The following is an 11,169-nucleotide window of genomic DNA, read 5'->3' as shown; positions in this document are numbered from 1 at the left end:
TGATTGTCAAATAGGCCGACCAAGAAATAGTGTTGCCTAGAAATACTTGTCATCAATCTTTGCAATAGTTAACTTTGTAGCCACAAGCCTTCATCCAAGAATTGGAATTTGAATTTGGAAATTGGACTTGTAGGGCAGACTTTGACAGTCAGATTCTCAAGACTTGCTTTTGCCTAGATAGTTATATTATGAGATCTGTCGACACCATCCCTCCATCCAGTAAGCCACCAATACAATAGATGGACATGAAGCTGCATAGACCCTTGAATTATTGCTAATCATCATATTGTCAAATTAAGCTTTTCCTAGCTTCATATGTTGGTCGTTTTTTTGGTTGTCCATACAAAAAACAAGCTGTGCTTTTCTTTTGCATCATCAATCATCTTTAAGAAAGTCTATGGGTAGCCTTCTGCTTCATTGTGGCCACCTTTTGTTGATGATTGCCTCATAAAAATAGATAGGTGTGGGACTAACTTTCATGGGTTGAAGCCACTATGACATAATTGGTAATCTTCATATGGCATACTCATTATTCTTCACCAAACTATAACTGGTTGCTCTCATGAGCTACTATTTGCATAAACATACTAATGCATCACGATAGAAGGCTGAATCTATCAAATGAGATCAGATCTCAATGATTTTTGATTTTGGGCTATGAGGTCCTTCAATCATGCTTGTGGTAAGAAAATCATGCGGCATGAATGTTATTTCATCACGATTAGCAAACAATGTTTTATGCTTGATTGCATATTCACAATACGTCGACTTCCTTCTTCAATGAGCATCTTTCAATCGTATTATCAACAATGATCATGCTGCCCATGCTTCCCTCAAAATCAGGAGCTTCATAGTTGGATAAATGTAATCAATAGAAAGGTTATAACTGATTTGATAAAAATTATGATAGCAAGTCTTCTTGCACCGGGCACCTGTAATCAAAGCCTATAATTACAAATGCAAATTGAGCAATCAATGGCTCTTCCCATCAATACGGATCCTGCCTTGCCTTAACAGCCTTTCAAATCCTTGAGCAGAGACCTTATTGAAGATTGTTGGAACTATGTAGTGGGTTGCCGTTTATCACCCAAAGAATTTGGCATTTTTGTTTCCCACACTATAAGTTGCAATCAGCCCTTCATTCCCATTGCATTTGTCTCAGAAGACTAATGGATGCACTGGACCTCCATGATCCAAAGTTAAAGATGTTAGATTCAGCTCACCCAATGTCATTGCAGGTACAGTAATCATTGTCACTTATCTGTATCTCCCTCTTATTTTTGCATTCTTCATAGTCCAATATACATCTTAGCTTTCTATTTTGATAAAACAGACACCACAACAGGAGGATCCTTTTCCTGTGGATGGAGGACTCTCATCAGTGCCAAATATATGATTGATACATACTTTTCATAGAAACAGCCTAAATTTGTGAGTGCTTGCATTGCATACTATTTGAGAAGTTCTAAATTTAATGCATTGATACAAAAATATTGAAAATATTCTTTGTTTTTATTGCAGATGAAAGAGGATAGTTTTGGCGCTGAATATGTACATAGCTCCAGAGCAAAGACAATTCCGAAGCTGCTAGAGCACTCTTCCCCTTGTCCAGCACTAGGCCAACTAGTCCATACTGGAGAGGGCTCAAAAAGCATTGAGGATCTCCGAGTTGAACAAGAGGCTCAGAATGTCCCAGACACTAGCAATCTAGAAGACATTCTAGAAGGTGTCGGTGTTGATGAGCTGCTTGATCTTTTCCAAAAGCCCGAGCCTATGCACGAGGAGGCATGGACATCAAAGTAGCACGAGGCCGAGAGCTCGAGCCTATGGAAGAGGAGGCAGGGACACCAAAGCAACATGAGGAGTGGATGCAGGAGGAGGTAGTACCGACGGAGGATGTGTAGCAGCAAGATCCACAGCAGGATGTAGATGAACTCGATCCACAGCAGGATGTACAGCAACAGCAACCTGAGCAGCATGTGGATGATTCTCACGAGTCTCCACTGCAAAAAAGTCAAGAGAGAGCTTCTGAGCAATAATAGAAAAATAGATGATACTTGTAATTATTTTGTATTAATACATCAAATGTCAATTTTTTTTTTTGGTTGCAAGTAATACCTGACTCAATAGCTTTGTATTATCTAAATTGTTCTATTTACAATGTCCTTGCATTGAATTTTGTTTTCGCTCCTTTGAAGTATCTGCAAAAATAATTTTTTAGCAATATGTAAATGTATTATGCAAATGTAAAGAGAATCAAATTAGGAGAAACACAGGGTGGTCAAATTAGGAGAAACACAGGGTGGAAACCAACTTACTTTCCTGTTGTTCAAAATGAATGAAAATTCTTTCTGGATATTGTTCTCAGTCTCCATAATAATGTCATTGCGTAACTGATAGAGAGTGCAGCATTGTCCCAGTGAGATAGATGTTAGAAGGATGTCATTATCAATAACATTGATTTTAATTATTGGACCTGATGACCTCTCGTCTTGGTCCATTGCCACAAGTTTTGTGCCTATCATCCTACTGCGTTTATAGTAAAAAGAGAAAATAAAGTTTTGCGAGGCAATCATGTACTTAATGTTGGTGGAGTTATGAGCAACCTCACAATACACATTGTTGGCCACCATTCTATCCCAACCATTATCCAAAAATTTTGGAATTGGAACTTCATCATACCCTTTTGCTCTGAAAGTCAACATGGTTTTACAAACTTTAACTGGATAATCCTGAAAAAGTTCTACAAAAACTGTAAGTGGCATGAAAACGTTGATTTTAACTATCCTGGTACTTCTGAAAATAGTTTGGCTCTGTAGGATTCTGTGATGCTGCCATCAGGGACTGGCCAATCAACTGTATTCCACGCCGGGAGATCTTGCTTTTTTAATAAACCATGTGAGTGAGCATTGTCCATCAATTGATAAAAGTGATCATTAAAAAATATACTCGATTCAGCCAGGGTTGTTGATTTTCTACCTCGGTACTGTAGCTCCCCAATAGCACCATGTAAAGCATCAAAGAATCCCAGTATGCACTCCAGTGGTTGCACTCTTCGTATGATGAGGGATATATATCTAAATGAAAACAAAGAGACTGTCTGTCATCGAAAGAAACATATATTTCATTTCAAGTATTTCATTACACAAATACACTTACAATTGGGGGTCTATAGTGTGGAAGATAAGCAAGATGATCCTGCAATACAAGTTCTCGGTGCATGTAGACATGTTGTATGCAAGCCTCTAGTTTCAAGTCCTCTCATGCTTTTGGACTATTGCTATCCCCAATCATACGTTTCCACAACCATTTTGACACATTTTTGAATATATGCATTGGGTCCAGAAAATATATCACTTTATGATGCCTCCAATAAGGAAGAGTGTAAAATATGGAAAGACGTTGCATGCAACGTGGAGGTGTTTTGACTTTTTAATCATGCTAGAGACACTCCCAATCACTAGATCTCATGACTGGAGGAATAGGAGCTAGTTCAACCTTCCCAAAAGATGGATCAACTCAATATGGATGGTCCATAGAAAGAAACCACCCATGCTTCTCATATACCATCTTTGAAAGATTTTTGAGCATCGGCTACACAAACTATCTCCACAAAGGTGACATGCACAATATCTGGACATTTGGAGACCTATTAAAATTATGGGACAAAAGAAAATAGTATTGAGAAGTGAAACAAGAACACAATCAATCACAAATCAAACAAATGCAAATTGATTTTGTGAGTCAAGAGGAATACAAATTTCATACCTGAGTAATCATGCAATCTAGGATAATCATGCATGGTCCACATCAAAATGCCTTTTACTTGAAAATGGCGTTGGCCCAAAGGCTTTGAAATGTCATAAACTTGCAGGCCACTCCATAGAATTTGCAAGTCATCTACCAAGGGGGCTAGATACACATCTATGTGCTTCACCTTGTGCTTGTCTGGCACAATGAGTGCCAACATCAAATGCCCTTTCTTTATGGTAAACCAAGGAGGAATGTTGCAAATTGTGAGACTACCACTGTCCACTTTGACCATGTTGTGGATTGATCTCCAAATGGATTAACACCATCCATAGCCAATCCAAGATGCAAATGCCGAGGCTCAAGCCTAAACTTTGGCCACTTCTTTTCTATGTGCCTCCAAGCCTTTCCATCTGCAGGGATCCTTAAGTTTCCATCTATGGAGCAGTTATGAGAATGCCAGTCCATAAGTCTAGCTAATGATTCACAATGGAATAGATATGAGATGCATGTTAAGATGGACATTTGTCATAGAACTTTTTTGTCCTTGTGTGTCTTGCCAATATCGAGATGCACCACATTGAGGACAAGTTGTAGATTTCTCGTATGATCCTTTATAAAGGATGCAATCATTGGGACATCCATGAATTGACTTTGTAATCCATTCCTAATGATATAAACATTTTCTTTGCTTCCTTTCTTGAGTTAGGAATTGTCTTTCCTTTTGGAAGTAGTGTCCGAAGTAACCTAAAACATTGATCCATTCAATGAATTCAAAACATGAAATTGGAAGTACATGCAGTGAAACTGTACTTGAAGTACATCAAAAATCTTACCGAAAGAGGGACGAAACACTAGTGTCTGACCATCCACCATAGGTTGCTTGTAAATTTAAGATTAGAAGAATTGTTGCAAGATGAGATTTTCTTGCCCCTTCATATAATATAATTCTTGCTTCACATCGTAAGCTTTCCTCTTCAGCGATCATTTTATCCTCCCCGATCTCTTCAACATCTTCATCTCTTTCATCTTGGGTGAAGGAGCATCAAAGTTAATGTTTATCATTTCTTGCATAATTTCATCCTCATTCAGTGCATCCTCCTCTTCAATGCATGTATCTTGTTGCTCCCGATCCTCCCTTAGAGCGCTTTGATATCCTTGGGTCAACATTGTCTCATGAGGATGATTATGCAATGCGTGTGCTCTCAAACTTATTTCCACTAGTTCATCTCCCTACATGAACAAAATTTAGAGAATTAATTGGAAAAGTTCACTAAACTATAGTACATGGAAAGAATTTAGATAGTTTGGTGAACTAGCCAATAAAGAAACTTGTACCTCATCATTGAACTCAACCTTAGGTAAGGGTTGGAAGAGACCAAATCTCTTTATGTGTGTGATTGATATGGTGTGTAGTCTCCTTATTTGTCCTTTTCATCATGCACAATCACACAATACCTGTTCATAAAGATTTGCTCTACTAGCACCTTCTTTGGATTCCAATGAGCTTGAAGACATCTATAGAGAGAACACTTGTCCATTATATCTCTATGTCATTACATAATACATGAATGATGACAAAAAATTAAAAAGAGGCATGCAAAATGGCAAAAATATTTCAAACGCTCTCTTTCGTTGATATTTTCGTCGATAAACTATCTGGAAAATGTCTAGAATCGATAAAAGCGTCGATATTAACATTGAAAAATGCAAGACTGTCAGAACACATTAACTTGCTCTGATGATCAAAGGAATGTTAATCTACCTCAAGAAATTCATAGAGGGAACATATAATTTGTACTGACCAAGTTTTATGTGGATCAAGAACTGTTTGATGTGAATCGGATAGGCATATCTCCTTTATTTTCACCATGGATCATGCATGGGTGTTAAAAAAAATGCATGGACATGATCATACCCTTGGAGATGGGACATGGGCCTTAAAATCATCTAGTTTGAGGCTCATACAAAGTATCATGGCCATCAAGTCCCATTTGCATGACCTTGAATGAACATTTCCATGTTTTTTCCCATGCATCTTCTATGATGGTACAAAACAAGGCCTTGAAGGTCTTCTAGGCATGAAAATGGTACCCGATAGCCATGATAGTTTGTACTACGGCTAAGGAGCATGTGAAGAAAGAACCGAATACGACTAAGGAGAAGGAACTAAGCATACGCATAGGCAAACGTATATGAGGGAAAGCATATGAGGGAAGCATTTAAGGGAAAGTCGAGAGAAAGCATATGCTTATGCTTATGCATGAGCATATGAGCATATGCTCATGCATAAGCATAAGCATAGGCAAATGCATATGAGGAAAAGCATTTGAGGGAAAGTCGAGAGAAAGCATATATGCATATGAGGAAAAGCATTTGAGGGAAAGTCGAGAGAAAGCATATGCTTATGCTTATGCATGAGCATATGAGCATATGCTCATGCATAAGCATAAGTATAGGCAAATGCATATGCTTATGAAAAGCAGAGAAAAAGAGAGGAAAAAAGAGAAAGAGAGAGGGAAAAAGAGAAGGAAAAAAGAGATATGAAAATAAGAAAAGAGAGGAAAAAAGAGAGATGAGAAGAAGAAAAGAGAGGAAAAAAGAGAAAAAGAGAGAAGAGAAAAAGAGAGGAAATAAGAGAGGGGAAAAGAAGAGAAGGAAGAGGGGGAAAGAGCTTGAAAGAGAGAAAAAAGAAGAGGACAAAAGAAGAGAAGGAAGAGGGGAAAAGCATATGCATAAGAGAAAAAGAGAGAAAGCATATGCATATGATTATGCATGAGCATAAGAGAAAGAAAAGAGAAGGAGAAGCATAAGAGAAGGAAAAGCATATGCATAGGAGAAAAAGAGAGAAAGCATATGCATATGCTGCAGCTAGCGCACTGCAGCTAGCCTGCAGCTAGCGCTTAAGCCGCTAGTTGCAGGCCAATGCAAATAACAAAAATAACAAAAGGAAAAAAGAGGAAGCATTTTCTTACCTGGAAAGTCCCGCTCGGTGTTTCATGGACTGGCCCTACAAAAGAGAGGAAACATACCATTTTTCAGATAACTAGTTAGAGGAAGGAGGAGTTTGGAGAAGCAACTTTTCAAAGGGATTGGATTGAGGAGACAAGCATAAGCCTACAAACAAGGAGAAAGCATAAGCCTATAAACAAGAATAAAGAGGAGGAAGAGAAATACCAAAAAGAGAAGAGGTGAGTCTTCTTTCTTTCACCAAATCTCGGTTTTTGTCCTTAACCTCTGAAAATCAAGCATGAAAGTTAGCACATAGGCTTAGCAATACAAGGAGAAACATGCTTAACACTCACAAAATGAAATCTCACAAAAAATAAACCTACATTGCTTAAAGAGACACACCTTCTTGAAAAACTTCTTTTCACACAAGCAGAGAGGGAGAAGGGTGGAGAGGGAGCAGAAGTGTTGGGAGAGGGGCTGCGTAGGGGTGAGGAGTGTGGGGAATAGAGAGGAGGAAATCAAGGTCGTCGAATATAAGATGGAAGGATCGATTTTTGCTTTTCCTGCAATAGAGATGTGAACGACGACGTTGCATGGGGTTTCGGGTTTTAGCCCCTAATGTTGCTATATAGTGACACTAGTCAGTTGCTATATAGCGATGTTATATCCTAAAAGCGTCACTATATAGCGACGAAACATGGCAAAGAATCGCTATATACGGTTCAAGGCAGTTATTGTGAGAAGAGAGGAAAGGAGCTCATGGGTGGCTATTTTTTGGATCTTAATGGATTTCCTTGTAGCTCATGTTGTGATTTTGGAGGTGTGCAGATGGAAGGGACGAGTGGAAGCTCGTTAGATGATGTGCCAACGCTCGAGAGCGTAGAGTGGCTTACGAAGAGGTTGTATTGTCATTGCACTCATTGCAAGTGAGATGTACGACATCAATGCCGTATTGTCATGCGCCACTTGCAGATGTATGGGGAGGAGCCTGAACCAGTATCCGCTATTGGTGTTGCATGTGGTGATGGATCATCGGTAAGTCAATGCTATTTGAGTTCGTGAATATTGCATACATACACGACACAAAACCTTGAGACAAGATCTCATATTTCCATGAAAGCTTGAGACAGGATGCGGAGGGTGGCGAGGGTGCGCATATACCTTCACACTTTGAGCAGGATTATAGTCTCCCAAATGTGCCAGATGATGACGAGGGTATGGTGGACATGATGGATTCTATTTTTAGGGGCACTATCACATGTACATGTGATGTTCGAGTCTGAGATCAATATGCGAGAGTTGCAATCAACACATTTGTACGAGGGTTGTAGGATGTCTAAACTATAGGCTTGTCTCTCAATCTTGAATCTGCAAGCAAAGTATGGGTGGTCGGATACAAGTGTCTCGGCCTTAATGAGGTTAGCTCCCCCATTGATTCGACTCATTATTTGGATATTGTTTGTTTTGAGAATCATCATGTATGTTTGAAAATCATCATTATTCAAAGCCTATGTATGTTTGAATTGTGATAGGTTGCTCCAGAAGGTGTTGCCTGCACCAAATACCATGCCCGTGTCAAGAGGTGAAGCAAAGAAGATGCTAACAACGGTGGGTATGGATTATGATACCATCCATGCTTGCCGTAATGATTGTATTCTCTTTCATCGTGAGCATGGAGATTTGGCTAGTTTTCCAGAGTGTGGGAAACAACAATATAGAGATCACTTGCATGGTGAGAAAATACTGGTAAAGGTCTTGAGACACTTTCCCATCATTGCAAGAATACAAAATGCAAATCCATAGCGGAGTTGATGACTTAGCATGCATCTCATTGGTCCACTGATGACACATTGAAGATTCCTGCAGATTGTGTAGCTTGGAAGCACATAGACAATCAGTGGCCGAACTTTGTGAGGGAGCCATGCAACTTACATCTTGGGCTCACCATGGATAGCATGAACCCTTTCGGGTTATGCTCGATGTCTTGGTTGACATGGCCCTCAGTCTTGGTGAATTACAATATCCCACCATGGCTAACAACATAAATAAGAGACACCTCATGCTGCACTACTTACAAGTGCCAGGGAAGTACAAGGCCAAAAATATGAACATGTACATGGCACCTTTGATAGAGGAGTTACAGATCTTATGGAGAGGAGTTTGGGTCATTGATATTTCCAGAGCTCCTAGACATACCAATGATATTTTGGTAAGGGGTATCTTGATGTGGACCATGCATGACTACCCAAGATATGGAGAGTGTACAGGTACGTGGTTGTGTCTTTACATGCATAATATAGGATTATGCTTTTATGACTCTCTTTCACGCGCATGTCTTATACTAACACATTCATGCACACGTGCAGGACTTGTTACAAGTGGGTACCATGCTTGTTCTGTTTGTGGACCGGGTTTGAAACCACTTGCACAATACTCCAAACATATGAGGAAAAATGTTTATGAAGGTCATGATCGATACCTTCCGTGGGACCATCTCATGCATGGAGGTCAGCTTGATCCACCACCACCATATTTGAAGGCAAATGACTGGATTCAGGCTTGGAGGGCGAATGGAGAGGAATCTCCTCATGGTATGAAGAGGCTATCTATCTTTCATGAGCTTCCTTATTGGGGTCAGTGTCAAATCAATCATCTCTTGGATCCCATATATATCTTCAAGAATGTGGGGGCTACTATTTGGGCACACTTGGTTGGTTCCAAAGACTCAAGAGGAGTGCAATTTGAAGACTTGCGTGCTATGAATAGGATGTCTCATTTGTGGCCCCAAGTGCGTGCTTTGGGAAAAGTTGTCCTCCCAAAAGCAACATGGATCCTCTCCAAGAGAGAGGAGGCAGCGGTCAAGGCGGGCATTGCCTCTTTTCAAACACCCACATGGTACATGCATTGCTTGAAAGGAGCATTTTCAAAGGACAATAAGCTTAGTGGGCTGAAGTCCCATGATTGGCACAAGGTCTTACAGGTATTCTAAGTTGTAGGATTAGTGTACCAATAATCGTGATGCGTTAGTGTAATTATGATTATGTTATATTATTGACATGACTTCTTTGTTGCTTTGATAGTTCATCCTCCCAATTATAGTGAAAGGGTGCTTACAAGAAGATGTTAGAAATGCTATATTCAAGATTAGTGGTATTGTGAGGTATGCTTACTATCAAATCGCATTGATTGCATTTTCTTCAATTTAAGTTGAATAATCTGTAGACTGATTCTGAATATATCTTACATGGGCATGTGAAATAGGTGGATATCTCAAAAGAGGTCTCCATATCGAGCATAGAGAAGGCTATGGTGGACTCCATCGAAGCCGTATGCTTGCTTGAGAAGCACTTTCCCTTGAGCATTATGACAACTCAAGTGCACTTGCTTGTGCACATAGTTGATGAGGTGGCCGTTGCATGTATCGTTCATAGTCGGTGGATGTTTTTTCTCAAGCGATTTATGAAAACTTTGAAGGGATTTATAAGACAAAGAGCAAGACTGGAAGCAAGCAGGGCAGAGGGATGGCTTGTGCAAGAGTCATTAGTATATATCACGAAGTTTATTGCATCCACGGATCCTAATATGCTGCAGGCTTGGCATAACAAGCATGATGATGGCATCGTTGGCGAGGTTCCCCAAGGAAAAGGGGTTGAAAGAAAGATGAGCGAAGAGAAAATGGAGAAATTCATAAGTTTTGTATCCTCAATAGCAAGGAGATGCAGAAGTGGATTGAGAGATATGAAGTAGCCAAAGCAGAAAGAATAATTGCAAGGAAGAGATTCAAAGTAATGTACAGGTGATCGCAACCATATCCACGGGATCTCACCCTTCTCCCCACTCATATATCACTTGATTGGCTACAACTTGCTCTATGTAAAGCCAAATGCGATGGAGAGAGAATAAATGAGCACGAGCGAGAGTTATCATCTAGATGTATGATGCAAGTAAGTTTCTTACCTCCTGACATAATTAAGTAATTATTTGTGGCTATATACTCTATAAAAGAGATGCATCCTCATTTTTTTAATGATGCTCTTTTGCAGTACTAAAAGTACAGCATTATGGTCATATGGACAACATTTTCGCATGGAATACATCGATTGAAAGAGAGTCACATATGATTGTGGAGTTATGGCTAACTTCACACAAGATAGCCGAGTAAGTGCTTCAGATACCAAACTTCTCTCCTTGCAGTTGGATTATTGTGGGACCATACGCAAAATCTATGAAATTGATTTCAGACAATTTAGTATTTTCATTCTTGATGCAAAATCATTTAAAACTATTTACAATGGTCCCCATGCGACAGTGAGGAAAGACTGTAGTGGTTTCTTTGCAATAGACTCCACCAAACTTTGGACCGATGAAAGTGATACTTTTGTTCTTCCTGAGCATTGTGAGCAGGTTCATACTAATTATTTAATTAATCGAAGCTTTCATTTTTAAAGATCCATTGATACATGTACT

Source organism: Dipteris shenzhenensis, chromosome 29 (assembly GCF_047967505.1).
Source record: "Dipteris shenzhenensis isolate YYH24624 ecotype China chromosome 29, Dip_SZ_1.0, whole genome shotgun sequence".
In the NCBI taxonomy this organism is placed as follows: Eukaryota; Viridiplantae; Streptophyta; class Polypodiopsida; order Gleicheniales; family Dipteridaceae; genus Dipteris; species Dipteris shenzhenensis.
This window is presented reverse-complemented; position numbering follows the sequence as displayed.